The sequence below is a fragment of the Pristiophorus japonicus genome, chromosome 1 (genome assembly GCF_044704955.1).
Source record: "Pristiophorus japonicus isolate sPriJap1 chromosome 1, sPriJap1.hap1, whole genome shotgun sequence".
NCBI classification, from domain to species: domain Eukaryota; kingdom Metazoa; phylum Chordata; class Chondrichthyes; family Pristiophoridae; genus Pristiophorus; species Pristiophorus japonicus.
In genome coordinates, this window is record NC_091977.1 from 11,446,757 (window position 1) to 11,472,284 (window position 25,528).

The window sequence follows — 25,528 nt, forward strand, 5'->3', positions numbered from 1 at the left end:
GCCCTGTACAACTGTAGTAACACCTCCCTGGCCCTGGTTGGCAAAAGAACCAGAGAGTGGATGAGAAAAATAAATTTACGCAGTGAGTTGTTACGATCTGGAATGCACTGCTTGAAAGGGTGAAGGAAGCAGATTCAACAGTAACTTTCAAAGGGGAAGTGCATCAATACTTGAAGTGGAGAAATTTGCAAGGTTACGGAGAAAGAACAGGGGGAGTGGGACTAATTGAGCAGCTCTTTCAGAGAGCTGATACAGGCACAATGGGCTGAATGGCCTCCTTCTGTGCTGTACTATTCTATGATTATATGATATAGTAAACTGCCCGTTGTAAATGATCAATACAATGTTTTTTTATATAGACAATATGGCAACAGAGTTGGGAGAGACTTCAGATACTCACTCCACAAAGCCATCTAATGGCCAAAGTTTACAATTTCATTGAGGCTGTTTGCATAGCAAAATTGAATTGGAGATGTTGATACAGCGATTTACAATGGGAAATGTTGACAGGGATTTACAATGGGGAATAAGAATATAAGAAATAGGAGCAGGAGTAGGCCATACGGCCCCTCGAACCTGCTCCATCATTCAATAAGATCATGGCTGATCTGATCATGGGCTCAGCTCCACTTCCCCGCCCGCTCCCCATAACCCTGTAGTCCTTTATCGCTCAAAAATCTATCTATCTCCGCCTTAAATATATTCAATGACCCAGCCTCCACAGCTATCAGGGACAGTGAATGCCACAGATTTACAACCCTCAGAGAAGAAATTCCTCCTCATCTCAGTTTTAAATGGGCGGCCCCTTATTCTGAGACTATGTCCCCTAGTTTTAGTTTCCCCTGTGAGTGGAAATATCCTCTCCACATTACCTTGTCGAGCCCCTCATTACCTTATATGTTTCGATAAGATCCCTTCTCATCCTTCTGAACTCCAATGTGTATAGGTCCAACCTACTCAACCTTTCTTCATAAGTCAACCCCCTCATCTCCAGAATCAACCTAGTGAACCTTCTCTGAACTGCCTCCAAAGCAAGTATATCCTTCCTTAAAGACGGAGACCAAAACTGTACGCAGTACTCCAGGTCTGGCCTCACCAATACCCTGTACAGTTGTAGTAAGACTTTGCTTCTTTTATACTCCATCCCCCTTGCAATAAAGATACCATTGGCCTTCCTGATCACTTGCTGTACCTGCATACTATCCTTTTGTGTTTCATGCACAATGACCCCAGGTCCCGCTGTATTGCAGCACTTTGCAATTTTTCTCCATTTAAATTATAATTTGCTTTTCTATTATTTCTGCCAAAGTGGATAACGCCATATGTTCCCACATTATACTCCATCTGCCAATTTTTGCCCACTCACTTAGCCTGTCTATATCCTTTTGCAGATTTTGTGTGTCCTCCTCACACATTGCTTTTCCTCCCATTTTTGTATCATCAGCAAACTTGGCTACGTTACACTCAGTCCCTTCATTTAATATAGATTGTAAATAGTTGAGGCCCCAGCACCGATCCCTGCGGCACCCCACTAGTCACTGTTTGCCAACCGGAAAATGACCCATTTATCCCAACTCTCTGTTTTCTGTTAGTTAGCCAATCCTCTATCCACGCTAATATATTACCTTCAACCCCGTGAACCCTGTATCTTGTGCAGTAACCTTTTATGTTGACAGGATTGACAATGGAAATGTTGACAGGGATTGACAATGGGAATGTTGACAGGGGGGATTTACAATAACAACTTGTATTTATAAGGTAAAACATCTTATCGCCAAGAGCATGCAGAAAACAAGCACAGGCAGCAGAAGGAGCGTGGGCAAACCAGACTCCCCACCCACCCTTTCCTCCAACCACTGTCTGTCCCACCTGTGACAGGGACTGTAATTCCCGTATTGGTCTGCACAGTCAGCTGAGATCTCTCTTTTAGAGTGGAGGCAAGTCTTCCTCGACTCCGAGGGACTGCCTGTGATGGTGATGAAAAGATCCCAAGGTGCTTCACAGACATGTTATAAAACAAAATTTGGCACCGAGCCATACAAGGAAAAATTAGGGCAGGTGATCAAAGAGGTAGGTTTTAAGGAGCATCTTAAAGGAGGAAAGAGAGGTGGAGAGGCGGAGCGGTTTAGGCAGGGAGTTCCAGAGCTTGAGGCCCAGGCAACAGAAGGCACAGCCACCAATGGTGGAGCGATTATAATCGGGGATGCTCAACAGGCCAGAATTTGAGGAACGCAGACATCTCGGAGGGTTGTGGGGCTGAAGTAGATTACAGAGATAGGGATGGGTAAGGACCATGGAGCGATTTGAAAACAAGGATAAGAATTCTGAAATTGAAGCGTTGCTTTACAATGGGAAATGTTGACAGAAAATGATTACAACAGGAAGAGTAATGTTTGTGGCCAGGAAGTGCACACCGTAAAATAAAGGCACAGCACTGGGATTAAAAAGGTAACAATGGGAATGGCCCAGCTTGAGCCTCTGTACCGAGTGTGTGTGGATGTCAGGCACACACCTGGCGATAATGCCCCTCTCTGAGCAAATGTGGATGACAGGCTAGTTGGTGATACCCCAGTCTCTGTATACAGCACTCTGAATAGCAGGCGCAGGCATGACCATAACGCCACCCCAGTCCAATAGCCGGCTGCCACTCACATCAGTGATTAATGGCTCTGTGAATTAAACACACACACACCAGAGACCAGCAGCCTGTGCAACTGTATCCCTTGCAACAATAACTTCAAAACAGCCCGGGGAAACATAATCAAGGCTGCCTGCTCCCGCAAAGCTGCAGGCAATGCCTTCCTGCGACAGTCCAGGAGACCAGCCTGCCGTCCACCAATTACAGTGGAACTCAAAATGTCAATCACCCTCCAACCCACCAATGACAACCAGGGAGCTCATGTCAATCACCAACCAACCAATGACAGCCAGGGAGCTCACGTCAATCACTCTTCAATGCATCATAGGCAGTCCCTTGAAACGAGGATGACTTGCTTCCACGCCAAAAAAGGATAGTTCACAGGTGTTTCAATGAAGAACCTAATATTTCAGGTCCTGAAATACATCCTGAAGGGTGGAAGATGCCTGTGCGTGGATTTGTTTAACGTGTGGTGGCCGTTGCACACCAGCCACCACACGGGCTTGACAGAGCTAGGGCTTGGTCCAGTGGCAAGGATTACCCAAGACGACTGGAGACCAGCTCTGCTGCACGGGCCTAGTGCGCACACATATCGCACCGTACTGCCACTGGGCCCTCGCCTCTTCTGGCCCCGAACTCACATCTCTCCTGGGCCCCGATCACGTCCCTCTACAGTCTCTTGCTGCTTCTTCGCCACAACCTCGCCGCTCCTGCTGTACCTGCCCACGCTCCACACATGCACACACCCAACACGCATGCTCACACCCAACACACGCACATAGCACATACAACACACATGCCACTAACCCCACAGAACCTAGAGAAATGCAAACGACCTGCAGCCAATTCACGAAAAACACTGGAATTCAGCGCTGACTCCCCAAGGCACTTAACCAAAGCCCCGAAGGAATTGTGGAGACAACGAACTAGTTGCTCTCTAATACGTCAATCACCCTCCAAACAACCAATGATTGACGTGAGCCTCCCAGACTGTCATTGGTTGGTTGGAGGGTAATTGACGTGAGCCCCCCAGGCTATCACCCTTCAGCCCACCAATAACAGCCTGGGGGGCTCATGTCAATCACTGACCAATCCACCAATGACAGCCTGGGGGGGCTCACGTCAGTCACTGACCAATCCACCAATGAAAGCCAGGGAGCTCACGTCAATCACCCTCCAGCCCACCAATGACAGCGTGGGGGGCTCACGTCAATCACCGACCAATTCACCAATGACAGCCTGGGGGGCCCACGTCAATCACTGACCAATCCACCAATGAAAGACAGGGGGGCTCACGACAATCACCCTCCAGCCCACCAATGACAGCGAGGAAGCTCACATCAATCACCCTCCAATCAACCAATAACAGCCAGGGGGCTCACGTCAATCACTGACCAACCCACCAATGACAGCGATGAACCTCACATCCTTCACCCTCCAATCAACCAATGACAGCAAGGAAGCTCATGTCAATCACCCACCAATGACAACCAGGGAGCTCACGTCAATCACTGACCAAGCCACCAATGACCACCAGGGAGCCCATGTTAATCACCCTCCAGCCCACCAATGAAAGCCAGGGAACTCACGTCAATCACCCGCCAGCCCACCAATGAGAGCCGGGGGGAGCTCACGTCAATCACTGATCAACCAACCAATGAGAGCCTGGTTTCCGGCCGGGTGGGCGGGGCCCCCGATTCCCCCGCATCGGCACCGGAAGGCCTACGTTAAAGCCTTTCACCTACAGCGATTGACCGATTGTCAATTTGTTTTAAAACTGCTTTAGAGACAATCGCACAGAGCGCCGCTCCGACAGCCCGGCCGGCGGCCCCGAGTAGGCGGTCGGCCCGGGAGCGGGGAGAACGGGCCGGCCTTTCCCGCCCTGGCGGCGACGGCGCCTGTTGACGACCGTTACGTCATCAAATCGCGCATTTTATTGGGAACAAATGGCCCTTTTGTTGATCGTTCCCTCCCCTCCTCCCCCCGGGGCCCGCGGCTCGGTGCGGCGTCTCCCCGCCGGGCTCTGACCTCACCTGACCTGACCTGTGCCGGGCCGCGCTCTCCGGGCTCGCTGCAGCTGCGGCTCCCCCCGCGCGCTCCGCCGCCCCGGCCTCGCACTCCCGGCCACCCCCGCGCGCCGACCTCTCACCCTGACAACCGTCACCCGGGCAACCGGGCCTAGCCCTCCAAACACAGGCCCGCCGACCCTGAGTGCCGTAGGCAGGGAACTTGTGTCATCACAACCCGATGTCCCGCATTGCAACACTGACTGCATTTCAAAGCTCGTCTTCTGAGGTTTCCGGCAGGTTGGGCCTCTACTCATTGGAATTCAGAAGAATGAGAGGTGATTTTATTGAAACGTATCAGATTATGAGGGGGCTTGACAAGGTGGCTGCAGAGAGGATGTTTCCACTGATGGGGGAGACTAGAACTAGGGGGCATAATCTCAGAATAAGGGGCCGCCCATTTAAAACTCAGATGAGGAGGAATTTCTTCTCTCAGAGGGTTGTAAATCTGTGGAATTTGCTGCCTCGGAGAACTCTGGAAGCCGGGACATTGAATAAATATATTTAAGGCGGAGATAGACAGATTTTTGAGAGACTACACAACTGTCACTTCATGTTACAGGTAGCTCATTGTGTGCGGTGCGCTGGGTCGCTTGGCAACGTGCGATAAAAGTTCAAGCTCTTTCATTCATTCCAGCAGCACCTTCCAACAGAAAGAATAATCTCACAAAGCTGGTCCCTCGCTGATGCCATCGATGGCGATGACATCTGTCGCATGGATTAACAAATAAGTGGCAGAGATGGCGAATTATCAGCTCGATTTTAGCTTCATCGTCGCTGGGCCACAATCCCGGAACTCCCTCCCTAACAGCACTGTGGGAGCACCTTCACCACACGGACTGAAGCGGTTCAAGAAGGCGGCTCACCACCCCCTTCTCAAGGGGCAATTCGGGATGGGCAATAAATACTGGCCTTGCCAGTGACGACAGCACCCCGTGAATGAATAGTTAAAAAAAGAATATCGATAATATTGGGACAAAAGATGGATCCTGTCAAAAGAACATACATTTTTATCAACAGTTTGATTTTTATTTCCAAGATTATGAAGGGTTTTGATAGAGTAAATAAGGACAAACTGTTTGCAGTGGCAGGAGGGTCGGTAACCAGAGGACACAGATTTAATATCATTGGCAAAAGAACCAGAGCGGAGATAAGAAGATGATTTTTTTTTTATTCAGCGAGTTGTTGTGATCTGGAATGCACTGCCTGAAAGGGTGGTGGAAGCAGATTCAATATCTCCAACAAGAGAGCATCTAACCACCGCCCATTGACATTCAATGGCATTACCATCGGCGAATCCCCCACCATCACCATCATCATCATAGTAGTCCCTCGGAATCGAGGAAGACTTGCTTCGACTCTTAACATGAATTTTTAGGTGGCTGTACAGTCCAATACAAGAACCACAGTCTCTGTCACAGGTGGGACAGATAGTCATTGAGGGACGGGGTGGGTGGGACTGGTTTGCCGCATGCTCTTTCTGCTGCCTGCGCTTAATTTCTGCATGGTCTCAACATCGAGACTCGAGGTGCTAAGTGCCCACTCGGATGCACTTCCTCCACTTAGGGTGGTCTTTGGCCAGGGACTCCCAGGTGTCAGTGGGGATGTTGCACTTTATCAGGGAGGCTTTGAGGGTGTCCTTGTAACGTTTCTGCTGCCCACCTTTGGCTCGTTTGCTGTGAAGGAGTTCCGAGTAGAGCGCTTGTTTTGGCAGTCTCGTGTCTGGTATGCGAACTATGTGTCCTGCACAGCGGAGCTGATCAAGTGTGGTCAGTGCTTCAATGCTGGGGATGTTGACCTGGACGAGGACGCTAATGTCGGTGCATCTGTCCTCCCAGGGGATTTGTAGGATCTTGCGGAGACATCGTTGGTGGTATTTCTCCAACGAGGGTCTATGGAGCGTCCTCCTCTGTTTTAAATGCCCCCAAAGTATGTCACCATCCTCCGCTTGCTCCACGACAACATGCAGGTCGTGATCCTTACTAACGGATCCATCACAGACCCAATCCGGACCGGGGTTAAGCAGAGCTGCAATCATCGTCCCAACCCTCTTCTCAATCTTCCTCGCTGCCATGCTCCACCTCACAGTCCCCTACCATCAATAGCCTGGGGGTCACCATTGACCAGAAACTTAACTGGACCAGCCACATAAATACTGTGGCAACAAGAACAAATCAGAGGCTGGGTATTCTGCGGCGAGTGTCTCACCTCCTGACTCCCCAAAGCCTTTCCACCATCTACAAGGCACAAGTCAGGAGTGTGATGGAATACTCTCCACTTGCCTCGATGAGTGCAGCTCCAACAACACACAAGAAGCTCGACACCATCCAGGACAAAGCAGCCCACTTGATTGACACCTCATCCACCACCTTCAACACTCACTCCCTCCACTACCAATGCACCGTGGCTGCACTGTACCACCTACAAGATGCACTGCAGCAACTTGCCAAGACTTGTTTAACAGCACCTCCCAAACCCCCGACCTCTACCACCTAGAAGGACAAGGGCAGCAGACGCATGGAACATCATCACCTGATAGACACCATCCTGACTTGGAAATATATCACTGGGTCAAAATCCTGGAACTCCCTCCCTAACAGCACTGTGGGAATATCTTCACCACACGGACTGCACCATCACCATCTCAAGGGCAATTAGGGATGGGCAGCGACTGACAGCGATTCCTACATCCCAGGAATTAATTTTTAAAAAGGGGTAAATACTTGAAAAGGAAAAATTTTGCTGGACTATGGGGAAAGAGCAGTGGGGAGTGAAACTAATTCATAGACCAGCCGAATGGCCTCCTTCTGTGGTGTAAAATTCTAAGCCACTGTAAAAGTTCCAAAACTAACAATAAAATGACATTTGTGCAGGGAATGTGCCATTCTTGACTCCTTTGAGCTCTTAGCTGTAATTATGACCCACTTTTTCTGTGCATAATCTACCTGACCTACAGTATGAGGTAAACCGGAACATTACCGGTTTCTTAAGTGCTGGAACATTGTGCACTGAAAATTCTGCTATGTGTGTTGTCCATTTCCTGACAGGCATACTTTCCAGCAGAAGACACATGTGTGAGTCTCTATGCTGCGGATGTTATATCTGTCCTGCGTTTTATTCAAACCAAACCTACATAGAATCTACAGCACAGAAACCGACCACTCGACCCAACTGGTCTATGCCGGTTTTTATACTCCACACGAGCCTCCTCCAACTCTAATGACCTCTTCCCACTCTGCCTCCACACCCCCCCCCCCCTCGCCATTCCTTCTTCGTCATGCATGCATCAAGCCTCCCCTCCAATCAGTCAATGCTTTCGGGTTCAACCATCCATGTGGCAGCTTCAAGGGATTCAGATAGTAACTGGATACAGGCCAGGATGGTCTGACGCGTGGTCAGTGAACCTTGGCCATGCTGACCACCTGGGGATGCTGCAACTGACCTTGATACCTCTTGGGGTCAGGGAAGAGATACACACCAAGGGTTTCCTGCTCCTGACCACTGCCCAGGTGACCACCCTCCGAGTGAGCATGTGGAAATCAGGTACAAACAAGGTGGGCTCAACTGAGATATCCCACGCAGCTAAATAGTCTGCCTAAACTGGTGACCACTAATGTGCCTATTCAGTCACATAAACACTCTGTCCATTAAGGGGCTCACATTAATCGCTTTACAGACATAGGTTGATATAAGTTGAGTGAAAAGCGGGCGGATTCCACAACAAGAAGGCAATCTCCCTGCCCAGGTGGTGGTGATGAAAATTTATCCCACAGTTTTCAGTGACTGAGGGGACTAGAATGAGGGGACATCAATTTACAAAAAGGACTTGCATTTCTATAGCTTCTTTCGCATCCTCAAAATGTCCCAAAGCGTCTTTACAACCAATGAAGTACTTTTGGAGTGTAGTCACTGTTGTAATGTGGGAAACGTGCCAGCCAATTTGTGCACAGCAAGCTCCCACAATCAGCAATATGATAATGGTCAGATAATCTGCCTTTTAGTGATGTTGGCTGATGGATAGATATTGGTCAGGACTCCAGGGAGAACGCCCCTGCTCTTCCTCAAACTAGTGTCATGAGATTTTTTACATCCATCTGAGAGGATTAACGAGGATTTGGTTTAACATCTCATTCAAAAGACACAGCTCTCAGTACTGCACTGGAGTGTCAGCCTGGATTATGTGCTCAAGTCTCTGGAGTAGGGTTTGAACCCACGACCTTCTGACTCTTCTTCTAAGGCAGTCCCTTGGAGTCGAGGATGACTTGCTTCCACACTAATATGAGGTCTCAGGTGACTGATGAATCCAATACGGGAATTACAGTCTTGACACTGGGGGAGCAGATGGTGGTTGGTGGGGTGCTTGGGTTGTCGTGCGCTCCTCCTGCTGTTTGCGCTTGGTTTCTGCGTGCTCCCGGCGAAGACACTCGAGGTGTTAGGCACCTTCCCGGACGCTTCTCCTCCATTTTGAACAATCTTGGGCCAGGGATTCCCAGGTGTCGGTGGACTTGTTACACTTTTTCAAGGAGGCTTTGAAGGTGTCCTTGAAGCATTTCCTCTGCCCACCTGGGGCTCGCTTGCTGTGTTGGAGCTCTGAGTAGAGCGCTCATTTTGGAAGTCTAATATCGGGCAAGCGGACGATGTGGCCCGTCCACCGGAGCTGATCGAGTGTGGTCAATGCTGGGAATGTTGGCCTGAGCGAGAACACTGACGTTGGTGCGCCTATCGTTCCAATGGATTTACAGGATCTTGCGGAGGCAGCGTTGGTGGTACTTCTCCAATGCTTTGAGGTGCCTGCTGTACATGGTCCATGTCTCTGAAGCATATGCGGGGGGGAGGGGGGGGGGTATCACTACTGCTCTGTAGACCATGAGCTTTGTGCCTGGTTTGAGATCCTGGTCTTCAAATAACCTCTTCCTCAGGCAACCGAAGGCTGCACTGGCACACGTCATTGACGTCTGCCCTTGTTGATAGTAACCTCTCGAGGTATGGAAAATGGTCCATGTTGTCCAAGGCCTTGTCATGGATCTTGATAATCGGGAGCAGTGCTGTGTGGCGGGGGAAGGTTGGTAGAGAACCTTTGTCTTGCAGATGTTTAGTGTAAGGCCCATAATCTCGTACACTTCAGTGAAGGTGTTGACGATGGGTTAGAGTTCGACCTCCGTGTGTGCGCAAAGGCAAATGTCATCTGCATTCTGTAATTCCATGACAGAGAATGGGATGAATGGGATGACCTTGGATCTGGACTGGAGACGATGGAGGTTGAACAGTTTCCCGTTTGTTCTGTAGATTAGCTCCATTCCAGCAGGATATTTACTGAGGGTGAGATGGAGCATTGCAGCAAGGAAGATCGAGAAGAGCATCGGTGCGAAGACACAGCCTTGCTTGACCCCGGCCCTTACGTGTATTTGGTCTGTGGTGGATTCATTGGTCAGGATTACAGTTTGCATGTCATTGTGAAGCAGGTGAAGGATCGTGAGGAACTTTTGGGGTCAGCTGAATTTGAAGAGGACACTCCATAATCCCTCCCGATTGACAGTGTCGAAGGCCTTTGTGAGGTCAAAGAAGGCGTTGGTGCTGCTCCCTGCATTTTTCTTGAATTTGACACGCTGTGAAGATTCTGTCCATTGTGCTCCTTAGTGGGCGGAATGGGAGAAGGCGATTGAGGAGGATTCTTGCGATGACTTTCCCTGTGGCAGACAGCAGGGAGATTTCTCTATAATTACCGCAATCGGACTTGTCACCTTTCTTGAAGATGGTCACGATTACAGTGTCACTGAGATCCCCTGGCATGCTCTCCTCCTTCCAAATAAGAGAGAAGTCACATACAGGCATCTTCAACACTTTAAAAATGAAGTTCGGGACCTGGAACATCAGGACCCTCATGGACAACCTCAACAGCAACAGACCGGAACACCGTACTGCTATTGTTGCCCGGGAACTCAGGCGATTCGAGGCGATCGACATCGCCGCCCTCAGCAGGGGAAAGCCAGCTCAAAGAACAAGGTAGTAGTTACATCTTCTTCTGGAAAGGTAAACCAGAAGAAGAATGCCGTCTCCATGGGGTAGGCTTCACCATCAAAAATGTACTAGTTGGGCGTCTCAGCGACTCCCCTTGCGGGATAAACGAACGACCCATGACCCTTCGGCTCACCTTAGCCTGGAACCAGTGAGCTGCGGTCTTCAGTGCGTACACCCCAACACTGGAAGCTGCAGTCGAGACCAAAGAGGAATTCTACTCCAGCCTTGAACAATCCCAGACCCGTGCCCCATTGGGTGACGAGCTGATCCACCTCGGCCACTTTAATGCCAGGGTCAGCAAGGACACAGACCTCTGGGGAGGTGTGATCGGCAGAGAGGGGTAGGGAAAACCAACTCCAGCGGTACTCTGCTCCTGGAAAAATGTCTGAAACACGGTCTTGTCATAACCAACACCTTGTTCCGTCAGACAGACATGTACAAGGCCTCATGGCAGCACCCTCGCGCCAAGCACTGGCATCTGCTAGACTATGTCATCGTCCGATCGAGGGTCCCCAAGGACGTCCGCATCAGAGACGAGAGCTTTACCCACTGAGACACATCTAACACTGTCGAAGTTAACTCTTCCTCAACTCATTGGCACGTTTGCATACTCACACACACTTCAAACAAGCTCAAGTTTAAAATGAGCAACTGAGCGTACACCGACTGCAAGACCAGTTGATAACAAGATGGTAACTTTGTCCCTGGACTTGGGTGGGAGGGAACAGGCAGGGACATCAGCCTTTGGAGAGCTAGAAAGTCAGGAAACCAGGATTCGGGTGGGCAAGGGCAACCATCAGGAATTACTCAGACTATCACCACCATCCCAACACTTAAAGCGAGCGGGTTGGTGTTAACATCATTTGCCCTCTTACATGCAGCGGCCATTAAGACCAAACAGCAAAGGGAAGCAGCATTTTCTTTGGTAAAAACTGTCTTGATGCAGAACGCCTGATAGCTCCACTGCCTCCACAATGCTGATAATTAGCCAATTTTAGAATAGAACATCATCATCATCATCATAGGCAGTCCCTTGAAATCGAGGAAGACTTGCTTCCACTTTAAAAGTGAGTGCTGAGGTGACTGTACAGTCCAATACGGGAATTACAGTCTCTGTCACGGTGGGTCAGACAGTGGTTGAAGGAAAGGGTGGGTGGGGAGTCTGGTTTGCCGCACGCTCCTTCTGCTGCCTGCGCTTATCCTCCACACGCTCTCGGCGATGAGACTCGAGTTGTCAGTGCCCTCCCGGATGCTCTTCCTCCACTTACCCAACCACTTCCATTCTTCATAAGACAACCCCTTCATCTCAGTAGTCAACCTCCACGAACAGGGCGGTCTTTGGCCAGAGATTCCCAGGTGCCGGTGGGGATGTTGCACTTTATCAAGGGGGCTTTGAGGGTGTACTCGACTCCTTCCAAAAGTGTGACAGAAAAGAGGGAGAGGGCTGCACAAGTCACCATTAACATACAGACATACCGATGTGGGAGTGAGCACTCGGACAGCTGAACCGTTAAAGATATCATTTAAGTACAGAGGCATCACCAGCGTAATCGGACTTCAACAAGGTGCAACAGCTGATTGAAGGTCCGGCTTTGCCTGAATCAGCAAAGCTTTTAAATTAACAACAGCAACTTGCATTTATATAGCGCCTTTAATGTAGCAAAACATCCCAAGACACATACAAAAGCAAAATACTATGGATGCTGGAATCTGGAATAAAAACAGAAAATGCTGAAAATCTCAGCGGGTCAGGCAGCATCTGTAGAGAGAGAAACAGGGTTAACGTTTTGGGCCGATGACCCTTCGTCAGAACTGGAGTGTGTTTGGAAAGAATGGATTCTTAACAAACACTGAAAGGGGGAGGGGAGGAAAGAACAAAGGGGAAGGTCTGTGATAGGGTGGAAGACAGGAGAGATTAGAGAGACAAAATGAACGATGGCCCAAATTCAAATGGTAATGCCAGGAGTTAGAAAAACATTAGTCGAGATAGAGTGTGAATGGCGGGATAATAACCAGCTGCCATTAGAGACAAGGAGAAAAAAAGAGAAAGGAAGAAAGAGGCTCTGTGGGGGGAGGGGCGGTAGGGAGCCAAAAGCTGGCAGCGACTACTCTCTGATATTATTGAACTCAGTGTTGAGTCCAGAAGGCTGTAATGTGCCTAAATGAAAGATGAGATGCTGTTACTCGAGCTTGCGTTGAGCTTCGTTGGAACAGTGTAGGAGGCCAAGGACAGAGAGGTCGGAGTGGGAATGCAGTGGAGAATTAAAGTGACAGGCAATCGGAAGCTCAGGGTCACACTTGAGGACTGAATGGAGGAAGCGGTCACCCAATCTACGCTTGGTTTCCCCAATATAGAGGAGACCACATCGTGAGCAGCGAATACAGTATACTAAATTGAAAGAAGTACAAGTAAATCGCTGCTTCACCTGGAAGAAGTATTTAGGGCGCTGGATCATGGGAAGGGAGGAGGTAAAGAACATAAGAAGCAGGAGTAGGCCATACGGTCCCTCGAGCCTACTCCGCCATTCAATACAATCATGGCTGATCTGATCATGGACTCAGGTCCACTTCCCTGCCCGCTCCCCATAACCCCTTATTCCCTTATCGTTTAAGAAACTGTCTATCTCTGTCTTAAATTTATTCAATATCCCAGCTTCCACAGCTCTCTGAGGCAGCGAATTCCACAGATTTACAACCCTCCGAGAGAAGAAATTTCTCCTCATCTCAGTTTTAAATGGGCAGCCCTTTATTCTAAGATCATGCCCTCTAGTTCTAGTCTCCCCTATCAGTGGATATATCCTCTCTCCATCCACCTTGTCAAGCCCCCTCATAATCTTATACGTTTCGATAAGATCACCTCTCATTCTTCTGAATTCCAATGAGTAGAGGCCCAACCTGCTCAACCTTTCCTCATAAGTCAACGCCCTCATCTCCGGAATCAACTGAGTGAACCTTCTCTGAACTGCCTCCAAAGCAAGTATATCCTTTTGTAAAACTGAACACAGTATTCCAGGTGTGTCCTCACCAATACCCTGTATAGTTGTAGCAAGACTTCCCTGCTTTTATATTCCATCTCCTTTGCAATAAAGGCCAAGATTCCATTGGCCTTCCTGATCACTTGCTGTACCTGCATACTATCCTTTTGTGTTTCATGCACAAGTACCCCCAGGTACCGTTGTACTGCAGCACTTTGCAATCTTTCTCCGTTTAAATAATAACTTGCTCTTTGATTTTTTTTCTGCCAAAGTGCATGACCTCACACTTTCCAACATTATACTCCATCTGCCCACTCACTTAGCCTGTCTATGCCCTTTTCAGATTTTTTGTGTCCTCCTCACACATTGCTTTTCCTCCCTTCTTTGTATCATCAGCAAACTTGGCTACGTTACACTCAGTCCCTTCTTTCAAGTCGTTAGTATAGTTTGTAAATAGTTGGGGTCTCAGCACTGATCCCTGCGGCACCCCACTAGTTACTGATTGCCAACCCGAGAATGACCCATTTATCCCAACTCTCTGTTTTCTGTTAGTTAGCCAATCCTCTATCCATGCTAATATATTACCCCCAACCCCGTGAACTTTTATCTTGTGCAGTAACCTTTTATGTGGCACCTTGTCAGATGCCTTCTGGAAGTCCAAATACACCACATCCACTGTTCCCCTTTATCCACCCTGTTCGTTACATCTTCAAAGAATTCCAGCAAAGAATTCCAGCAAATTTATCACGTGTTGCATCTCCTGCGCTTGCACGGAAAGGTGCCGTGGGACGGGGAGGGGGTTCTGGGGGTGACTGCGGAATGGACTAGGGTGTTGCGGAGGGTGCGGTCCCTTCGGCATGCTGAGAGGGTAGGAGCGGGGAAGATGTGTAGGATCACGCTGGAGGTGGCGGAAATGGCGGAGGATGATCCGTTGAACATGGAGGCTGGTGGGGTGAAAGGTGAGGACAAGAGGAACCCTGTCGTGGTTCTGAGAGGGAGGGGAAGGGGTGAGAGCAGAGGTGCAGGAAATAGAACGGGCACGGTCAAGGGCCATGTTAACCATGGCGGAGGGGAATGTTCTCTTCAGGAAAAAGGAAGACATGTCAGAGGCACTAGTGTGAAAGGTGACGTCGTCAGAGCAGATGCGACGGAGATGGTGAAACTGGGAGAATGGAATGGGGTCCTTACAGGATGCAGGGTAGGAGAAAGTGTAGTCCAGGTAGCTGTGGGAGTCAGTGGGCTTATAGTGGATACTGGTCGAAAGCCTATCCCCAGAGATGGAGACGGAGAAGTCAAGGAAGGGAAGGGAAGAGTCAGAGATGGAGCATATGAAGGTGAAGGAAGGGGGAAATTGGATGCAAAGTGAATGAAATTTTCAAGTTCAAGGCGAGAGCACCAACGGCACCAATACAGTCATCAATGTACCAGAAAGAGACGTGATGGAGGGGACCAAAGTAGGACTGGAACAAAGAATGTTCCACATATCCCACGAAAAGGCAGGCATAACTAGGACCCGTGTGGGTTCCCATAGCAACACCTTTAATTTGGAGGAAGTGAGTGGTGTTAAAGGAGAAGTTGTTCAATGTGAGAACAAATTCAGCCAGGCGGAGGAGGGTGGTGGTGATTGGGGATTGGTTGGGCCTCTGCTCGAGGAAGAAGCGGAGCGCCCTCAGGCCATCCTGGTAGGGGATGGAAGTGTAGAGGGATTGGACGTGCATGGTGAAAAGGAGACGGTTGGAGCCAGGAAACTGTTAAAGTGATGGAGGGCGTCGGAGGAGTCGCAGATGTAGGTGGGAAGAGACTGGACAAGGGGAGAAAAAAATAGAGTCGAGATAGGAAGAAATAGGGTGAGATCATCGACCCGACACAGATGCTGCCTGACTCACAGAGATTTCCAGCATTTTCTGTTTTTATCCCAAGGCACTTCACAGGACGTTAGCAAACAAATTTCCTTCCTTGACCAGTGGGCACCAGAGGGACTGCAGTGCTTCACCAGCCCCCTCCCAAAAATCTATTTTTAATTTGATTTTGTTAAGGTTCCTTTAAATGTTTTTGTTTAAGTTTATAGTTATATTGCCCATGCCCCTTTAAGAAGGGGCACTTGCTACTCTTTTGATTGGTGATGACACCTGTCATCAATTAAAGTAATCAACCAATAAGAAGCAGCAAACAAAATTTGACACCGAGCCACATAAGGAGATATTAGGACAGGTGACCAAAAGCTTGGTCAAAGAGTTTTAAGGAGTGTCTTAAAGGAGGAAAGAGTGGTAGAGAGGCTTAGGGAGGGAGTTCCAGAGCTTGGAGCCCATGCAGCCGAAGGAATTCGGGAATGCACAAGAGGGCAGAATTGGAGGAGCAAAGAAATCGCAGAGGATTGATCGGTAAATACAGGGGATTAATGAGGTACGAAGAACTTAGTAAATTGCCTGACCTAGTCGGTGGGTTTAAAAAGTTATAAGTGGTGCCTTTGATATGGCAAATGATCAGTGGTAAATGATAAGTGGTTACACATGATGAGTGCGGACAGTGTAAATGGTGGGGACTGTACTACTGATACAATATAGAGCAATCTAGAGTAAGTTGGAGGAAGGAAAATGTAAGTGGGATGAAAACTTATCTGGCCTGGGTAAATTGGAATCAAAGATTGGCAGGCAAAACTGTAATCGAACAATGGGCTGCCTTTAAAGAGGAGATGGTTCGGGTACAGTTGAGGTACATTCCCACGAGGGGGAAAGGTAGGGCAACTAAAGTCAGACCTCCCTGGATAATGAAAAAGAGAGAGTAAGATGAAGAAGAAAGAGTGGGTATGACAGATGTCAGGTTGAAAATCAGGCTGAATATAGAAAGTTCAGAGGAGAAGTGAAAAAGAAAATAAGAGGGGCAAAGAGAGAATATGAGAATAGATTGGTAGCTAACATAAAAGGGAATTCAAAAGTCTTCTGTAGGCATATAAATAGTAAATGGGTAGTAAGAGGAGGGGTGGGGCTGATTTAGGGAGCAAAATGGAGACCTATGCATTAGGCAGAGGGCACGGCTGAGGTACTAAATAAGTACTTTTCATCTGCCTTCACCAAGGAAGAAGATGCTGCCAAAATCAAAGTGAAAAAGGAGGCAGTTGAGTTACTGATAAAGAGGAGGTACTAGAAAGGCTGTCTATACTTGAAGTTGATAAGTCACCAGGACCGGATGGGATGCATCCTAGGATGCTGAGGGAAGTTAAGGAGGAAATCGCTGAGGTACTGGCCATAATCTTCCAATCCTACTTAGATACGGGGTAGTGCCAGAGGACTGGAGAATTGAAAATGTTACCCCTTGTTTAAAAAAGGGTGTAAGGATAAACCCAGCAGCTACAGGCCAGTCAGTTTCACCTCGGTAGTTGGGAAGCTTTTAGAAACAATAATCAGGGATGAAGTTAACAGTCACATGGACAAGTGTGGATTAATTGAGGAAAGCCAGCATAGATTTGTTAAAGGCAAATCATGTTTGTTTAACTTAGTCGAGGGCAATGCAGTTGTCTTGGTGTGTGGATTTCCAAAAGGCGTTTGTTATAGTGCCACGTAATAATATGCTTGCCAGTAAAGTTGAAGCCCATGGAATAAAAGACAGTGGCAGCATGGATATGAAATTGGCTGAGTGACAGGAAACAGAGTAATGGTGAATGGTTGTTTTTCAGATGGGAGGAAGGTACAACAACAACAACAACTTGTATTTATATAGCGACTTAATGTAGTAATGTAGGGGACAAGTCCGACTGTGGCAGCTACAGAGGAATCTCCCTGCTATCAGCCACTGGGAAAGTTGTCGCTAGCGTCCTCCTCAACCGTCTTCTCCCTGTGGTTGAGGAGTATCTCCCAGAGCCACAGTGCGGATTTCGTCCCCTACGGGGCACAACGGACATGATTTTTGCAGCGTGACAGCTGCAGGAAAAATGCAGGGAACAGCGCCAGCCCTTATACATGGCCATCTTCGACCTTAAAAAGGCCTTTGACACTGTCAACCGTGAGGGTCCACAGAGCGTCCTCATCCGTTTCGGATGCCCCCAAAAGTTCGTCAACATCCTTCGCCTGCTTCACGATGACATGCAGGCCGTGATCCTTATCAACGGATCCATCACAGACCCAATCCACGTCTGGACCGGGGTCAAACAGGGCTGCGTCATCACCCCAACCCTCTTCTCAATCTTCCTCGCTGCCATGCTCCACCTCAGTCAACAAGCTCCCCGCTGGAGTAGAACTAAACTACAGAACCTGTTCAACCTTCGCCGTCTCCAGGCCAGGTCCAAGACCACCCCAACCTCTGTCTTCGAGCTACAGTATGCGGACGACGCCTGCGTCTGCGCACATAGAGGCTGAACTCCAGGATAGAGTAGACGTATTTACTGAGGCTTACGAAAGCATGGGCCTTACGCTAAACATCCATTCGTCAAAGGTCCTCCACCAGCCTGTCCTCGCCGCACAGCACTGCCCCCCACCCCCCCAGTCATCAAGATTTACGATGTGGCCCTGGACAACGTGGACCATTTCCTATACCTCAGGAGCCTCCTATCAACAAGAGCAGACATTAATGACAAGATTCAACGCTGCCGCCAGTGCAGCCTTCGGCCGCCTGAGGAAAAGAGTGTTTGAAGACCAGGCCCCCAAATCTGCCACCAAGCTCATGGTCGACAGGGCTGTAGTAATACCCGCCCTTCTGTATGGCTCAGAGACATGGACCATATACAGTAGACACCTCAAGTCGCTGGAGAAATACCACCGACGATGTCTCTGCAAGATCCTACAAATCCACTGGGAGGACAGACACACCAACATTAGTGTCCTCGACCAGGCCAACATCCCCAGCATTGAAGCACTGACCACACTTGATCAGCTCTGCTGGGCAGGCCACATTGTCCGCATGCCAGACACGAGATTCTACTCGGAACTCCTTCACGGCAAACGAGCCAAAAGTGGGCAGAGGAAATGTTACAAGGGCATCCTCAAAGCCTCCCTGATAAAGTGCAACATCCCCACTGACAGCTGGGAGTCCCTGGCCAAAGACCGCCCGAAGTGGAGGAAGTGCATCCGGGAGGGCACTAAGCACCTCGAGTCTCATCGCCGAGAGCATGCAGAAACCAAGCGCAGGCAGCAAAAGGAGCATGTGACAAATCTGTCCCACCCTCCCTTACCCTCAACAACTATCTATCCTACCTGTGACAGGGACTGTGGCTCTTGTATTGGACTGTAAAGCCACCTAAGGACTCATTTTAAGAGTGGAAGCAAGTCTTCCTCAATTCCGAGGGACTGCCAATGGGATGTTTTACTACATTCAAAGTGCTTCATACGAGTGTTGTGACAAAAACTAATAAATTTGACACCGAGCCACTTAAGAAGGGGTAGGTTTTAAGGAGGAAAGAGGTAGAGAGGTTTAGGGAGTGAGTTCCAGAGCTTAGGGCCCAGGCAGCTGAAGGCACGGCCACCGATGGTTGAGCGATTTATAATCAGGGATGCTGAAGAGGGCAGAATTTGAGAAGCGCAGACATCTCGGAGGGTTGTGAGAATGAAGGAGATTCATCATCATAGGTAGTCCCTCAGAGTCGAGGATGACTTGCTTCCACACTAAAAGTGAGTTCTCAGGTGACTGAAGAGTCCAATGTGGGACGGACCGCCTCTGTCATGGTGGTTAGAGGAATGGGGAGTTGGATGCCTGGGTTGCCGTGCGCTCCTCCCGCTGTCGATGCTTGGCTTAAACTTCCTCTCGGCGACGAGACTCGGTGTTCAGCGTATTCCCGAATGCTCTTCCTCCACTTTGGACAATCTTGGGCCAGGGATTCCCAGGTGTCAATGGGGATGTTGCACTTTTTCAAGGAGGCTTTGAGGGTGTCTTTGAAGCGTTTCCTCTGCCCATCTGGGGCTCGCTTGCCGTGTCGGGGCTGCGAGTAGAGCGCTTGCTTTGGGAGCCTCGTGTCAGGCATGCGGACGATGTGGCCCATCCAGCGGAGCTAATCGAGCGTGGTTAATGCTTTGATGCTGGGGATGTTGGCCTGAGTGAGAACACTGATGTTGGTGTGCCTATCCTGCTAATGGCTCTTGCGGAGACAGCGTTGGTGGTACTTCTCCAGTGTTTTGAGGTGCCTGCTATGCATAGTCCATGTCTCTGAGCCATATAGGAGGGCGGGACTCACCACTGTTCTGTAGACCATGAGCTTGGTGCCGGATTTGAGGTTCGTGATCTTCAAATACTCTCTTCCTCAGGCGACCGAAGGCTGCACCGGCACACTGAAGGCGGTGTTGGACCTCGTCGTCTATCTGCCCTTGTTGACAGCAGGCTCCCGAGGTATGAAAAATGGTCCACGTTGACAGCGGGAGGTCTGAGGACAGCGGGAGGTCTCGCAGTCGATGAGGCCCGGAGGTCTGTAGCGGCGAGCAGCGGGGTCGTGGCCCAGGAGCGGCGCAGCGTGAAGGAGATTAGAGATAGGGAGGGGTGAGGCCATGGAGGGATTTGAAAACAAGGATGAGAATTTTGAAATTGAGGTGTTGCTTAACCGGGAACAAATGTAGGTCAGCGAGCACGGGTGATAGGTGAGCAGTACATGGTGCGAGTTAGGACATGGACTGCTGATTTTGGATTACCTCAAGTTCATGTTGGGTAGAATGTGGGAGGGCAGCCAGGAGTGCATTGGAGTAGTCAAGTCTAGAGGTAACAAAGGCATGGATGAGGGTTTCAGCAGCAAATGAGCTGAAGCAGGGGTGGAGATGGGCGATGTTATGGAGGTGGAAATAGGCGGTTTTCGGCGGATATGTGGCAGGAAGCTCATTTCAGCGTCAAGTATGACAACTAGGTTGCAAACAGTCTGGTTCAGCCTCAGACAGATGCTAGGGAGAGGGATAGTCGGTGGCTATGCTAAGCAGTTTGTGGCGGGGACCAAAAACAATGCCTTTGGTCTTCCCAATATTTAATTGGAGAAAATTTCTGCTCATCCAGTACTGGGTGTTGGACAAACAATCTGACTATTTAGAGACCATGGAGGGATCAAGAGAAGTGGTGGTGAGGTAGAGCTGAGTGTCGTCAGCGTACATGTGGAAATTGATGCCGTGTTTTTGGATGATGTCGCCAAGAGGCAGCATATCTGAGAAATAGGAGGGAGTCCAGGACTGATCCTTTGGGGACACCAGAGGTAACGATGCAGGAGTGGGAAGAGAAGCCATTGTAGGTGATTTTCTGGCTACGATTAGATAGATAAGAATGGAACCAGGCGAGTGCAGTCCCACCCAGCTGGACGATGGAGTGGCATTGGAGGAGGATAGAGTGGTCAACTGTGTCAAAGGCTGCAGATGGGTCAAGAAAGATGAGGAGGGATAGTTTACCTTTATCACAGTCACAAAGGATATCATTTGTGACTTTGAGAGCCGTTTCGTTACTGTGGCAGAAGTGGAAACCAGATTGAAGAGATTCAAATATGGCGTTCAGGGAAAGATGGGCACGGATTTGGGAGGCAACAACACATTCAAGGACTTTGGAGAGGAAAGGGATGGTGGAGATGGCGGTAGCTTGCCAGCACAGTGGGGTCAAAGGTTGTTTTTTTTTTTAGGAGAGGGGTGATGATGGCAGATTTGAATGAGAGGGGAAACATACCTGAGGGGAGCCTGGAATAGTGAGCAGTTTTGGCAGACAAGATTAGGAACCGATAATGTTTTATGATGTACAGTGGTATTCCCCAGGGGTTGGTTCTAGGACTACTGCTTTTCTTGATATATATTAATGACTCAGATGTGGGTGTACATGACACAATTCCAAGATTTGCAGATGGTACAAAACTTGGAAGTATAGTGATAGACTTCAGGAAGACATAGACAGGCTGGTGGAATGGGCAGACCTGTGGCAGATGAAATTTAACAGAAAAGTGTGAAGTGATACATTTTGGTAGGAAGAACGAGGAGAGGCAAAATAAATTAAAGGCATGAACGGAGAGATCTAGGGTATGAGCCCAAATTTCCCCGAGAGTTGCCCCATTTTTATTTTGGAGTAAGTAGCTTTTTTTGGAGTAACTTAAAAATCGCAAATTTCCCCATTTAACTTGCTCCAATGTAAGTCAGTTAGTTCGTTTTTTTTTAGTTTAGTTTGTTCTCTCCAAAAGGGGGCGTGACAAGCCACTTGCACCTCTTCTGGCCATAGAAGCAAATTTGCCCAGCTGAAAGTTACTCCAAACTAACTTAGGCCAGTGTATGTGACCACTTTTGTAGGCACAGAGAAACCTTACCTACATTTAAGAAATCAGCGCAGGTAGCCAAAGATAAGGCGGGGAGGGGGGGGGGGGGGGGGAAGGAGGAGAAGAGAGAGAGAATGAGTTAGAGGATTCCAAAGTTCTAAAGACCTTCACAACATCAGCACAACATTACAACATCTTCTTCAGCACAACAGCTGCACAACATCACCACAAATAAATGAAAGATAAATCAGCTACAGAAAATAGAGCAGTCCTACCTTGCCGACTTCAGAATGCACCGGCTAGCCCTCCTGCCATGGCTAGGGACGGCAGGCACGCATGACTGTAGGGGTAAGGGATTTTTACTTTTTACAGTTGACCCTAAATGTTGTGTGGTCCTAATGGAGGATGATTCAGTTTTGATGCAAAATATATTTTATTGTAAATTTTACAGTGCCTTTCAACGATACCAACAACAGCCACAGCAGGAAAGAAAGTCTGCACCCATCCCTCACCCACATCTTGGGGAAAGTGCACTTCCTTTATAGGGTCGGTGATGGTGGTGGGGGGGTGGGTTGGGGGCCCGGCTTGGGTCTGACCGGTGGCTGGTGCGTGGATTGAAGTGGGAGTGACATTTAAGTGTCCAGCCTTTGGGCCCTTATTGCAGAAGCCAGTTCCCTCATGGCATCTGCCATCGTCTGCACACCCTCTGAAATGCCCGCCCTGACTTCCCGTCTTAGTGCAGAGATTTCACCCGATAGTGTGGCGACCTTATCACGCACCCCACTGACGGCCACCACGAGTGATCTTGTGAGGACATTGGTCTCCTCACCCAACGAAAAAACCTGATTAACTTCTGCTGAGGGTTGCCACTCAGGAGAGACTGGTCGGCTTCTCATTCCCCTCACCGTGGGTCTACCTAGTGGCACCCCTCCCGTGCGAGGCGCAGGCTGGGACGTTGGGGGACTGGGTGTCCCAAGATGCATTTCGCGACCGCCATTTGAACCTGCGACCTCAGAAGGTGTGAACCCATGGAAGGTTGCTGAGGAGCTAATGGAAGATTCTGGCAGTGTGATGCCCTGTGATATGTCCTGATCGATATCGCGGTCAGCATTCTCCTGAGCACACATTTCCATGGACCCCTCCTCCCCCCCAATCACTTGGTCTGGAGCGCACACATCTAGTTCCTCAGGATCTTGAGGAGTGTCTTCTTCTTCTGCAACAGACAACAGAACAGTCAAAATAGTTAGCAGCACTGGAGGGGCAGGATGGGTGGCATGAGTAGTCTCACACGTAACAGGCCAGTCAGCAGGTTGATTTGAAGGGCCACTATGCATTTTAATGACTCACCCTCACCCTCATGTGTAGCTCCAGCTTGTGCAGAGCTGATTCTTTTTCTGCCGGTGCGACTCAGCAAGGCAGCAACCCTCTGTTCCAGTGGTGATGGTTGGTGCAGATTTGGCGGACCTCCTCTTGTTCTAGTTCTCTCCTTGTTGTGAGCAAATTTCTTCTGCAAAGATGAAAATATTAATTGTCAGACATGGTGCGCTTCTGATGGGTAAGACACATACAGATGCTCACATTTTCCATTGCAATTCAATTTAAAGATGAAGATATTACTTACATTCACTACCTGACCAACGTCCTGCCATTTCTTCTTGCACTGGCTTCCAGATCTTGCGGTGTTCACCCCAGCAGAGAATTCTTCTGCAATGAGGTTCCATCTTTTTTCTCATTTCTTTGGGTGAAACGTTTGACGGACCACTCTTGATAATATCCAGCTCCAGCCATTTCTGCTCAATAACCATCACTAATTTCTCCACTTCCTCATGGAGGAAATTCTTGGTACTTCTTGCACCATTCGTCTATTGGGCTCAAACGCAGGTAATGTTCAAAGATCACACTTAGACCTCTCTTACACCTATCCAACACTCCCTTCCACTCTCTCAGCCACACAAAAATCAATATTCAGACCTCACCTTTATATATGCTCCATAGCCACTTATTCTGAGGATGCTCTCCCTTAAGTGGTCGATTGCCAAGCTTCCTGTTACACTGTGCATGCGCGCAGACTGAACCACCTATTGCACATGCACGCACACTCAAACGGTCATGCGTACCCCTGCCGGCACTGCACGACACGCTGGGCCCAAGCCACACCCCCGCCGTCGGCCGCAATGAGCAATTGCGGCGGAAGCTCCAAGCTCCCCCCCCCCCCCCCCCAGACTCTGCTGCGCGACGCCGATGGATCAGGACGACGAGAGCGCGGCCAATTTCAGAGGTAGATTTTTGGCGCTTTTTTTCTTCCAGGAAGTCGGCGCACCACATCGAGATACGCCGTTCTAAGCGGCTAGGGAAATTTGGGGCCTACATGTGCACAAACGTTGGAAGGTGGCAGGGCAGGTTGAGAAAGCGTTTAAAAAAGCATACGAGATACTGGGCTTCATAAATAGAGTACAAAAGCAAGGAAGTTATGATGAACCTTTATAAAAACACTGGTTCGGCCTCGACTGGAGTATTGTGTCCAATTCTGGGAACGGCACTTTAGGCAGGATGTAAAAGCCTTAGAGAGGGTGCAGAAAAGATTTACAAGAATGATTCCAGGGATGAGGAACTTTGGTTACATGGACAGACTAGAGAAGCTGGGGCTGTTCTCCTTGGAGCAGTGAAGGTTGAGAGGAGATTTGATAGAGGTGCTCAAAATCATGAGGGGTCTGGACCGAGCAGATAGAGAGAAACTATTCCCATTGGCAGAAGGGTCGAGAACCAGAGGACACCGATTTAAGGTGATTGGCAAAAGAACCAAAGGCGACATAAGGAAAAATATTTTTATACAGTGAGTGGTTAGGATCTGGAATGCATTGCCTGAAAGGGTGGTGGAGGCAGACTCAATCGTGGCTTTCAAAAGGGAATTGGACGCTACCCAAAGAGAAAAAAATTTGCAGGGCTACGGGGAAAGGACGGTGGAGTAGGACTAGCTGAAGTGCTCTTGCAGAGAGCCGGCACAGGCTCGATGGGCCGAATGGCCTCCTTCTGTACCATAACCAGTCTATGATTCTACTATTACTAATTCTCTACTCCACCAGTGGGAGCTTGGCGGTATGTGTGTGTGTGTGACATTTCCAGACTTTTCTGTCTTGCATGTAGTGCTACGTGGTGTGGAAGCCAAGGTTGAGCTTTTTAAGGTCCTGCGTGATTGGGTCCAAGTAGTTCTTGGTTGGCCTCGAGATCTACAGCAATCTGCAGGGAACCTTGATGGAGATGACTGTAAAAAGTAAGAAAGAACTTGGATTTATATAGCACCTTTCATTACCTCAGGATATCCCAAAGTGCTTTACAGCCAATTAAACACTTTTTGAAGTGTAGTCACTAATGTAATGTGGGAAACGCGGCAGCCAATTTGTGCACAGCAAGCTCGCACGAACAGCAATGTGATAATGACCAAATCATCTGTTTTAGTGATGTTGGTTGAGGGATTAATGTTGGCCCCAGGATGCCGGGGAGAACTCATTGAAATAGTGGCTGACTATTTGAAATAATGCGTTGACCTGAGAGAGCAGACGGGACATTGGTTCAACCAAAAGACGGCACCTCCAACAGTGCAGCCCTCCCTCTACTTCAGCAGAGTGTCAGCCTTGAATTTTTCAGC

General features: G+C 49.0%; 2 protein-coding genes across 7 annotated transcripts in view; one reads left to right on the forward strand and one right to left on the reverse strand.

Moving 5' to 3' along the window:
• Nucleotides 1–4,930, reverse strand: part of znf131 (zinc finger protein 131) — a 104,975-nt gene extending 100,045 nt beyond the window's left edge. For 2 of the 6 annotated variants that reach the window (XM_070877607.1, XM_070877569.1), the window contains exon 1: nucleotides 4,672–4,756. The gene's annotated coding sequence lies outside the window, so the exon portion shown is untranslated. Of the gene's footprint in view, nucleotides 1–4,227; nucleotides 4,313–4,671; nucleotides 4,757–4,908 lie in introns of those variants that run through there. The other 4 variants (XM_070877600.1, XM_070877576.1, XM_070877584.1 and 1 more) reach the window with 4 other exon arrangements.
• The window catches only part of hmgcs1 (3-hydroxy-3-methylglutaryl-CoA synthase 1 (soluble)), an 86,023-nt gene continuing 65,346 nt past the window's right edge, over nucleotides 4,852–25,528 (forward strand). The window contains exon 1 of the mRNA XM_070877550.1: nucleotides 4,852–4,982. The gene's annotated coding sequence lies outside the window, so the exon portion shown is untranslated. The remainder of the gene's footprint in view (nucleotides 4,983–25,528) is intronic.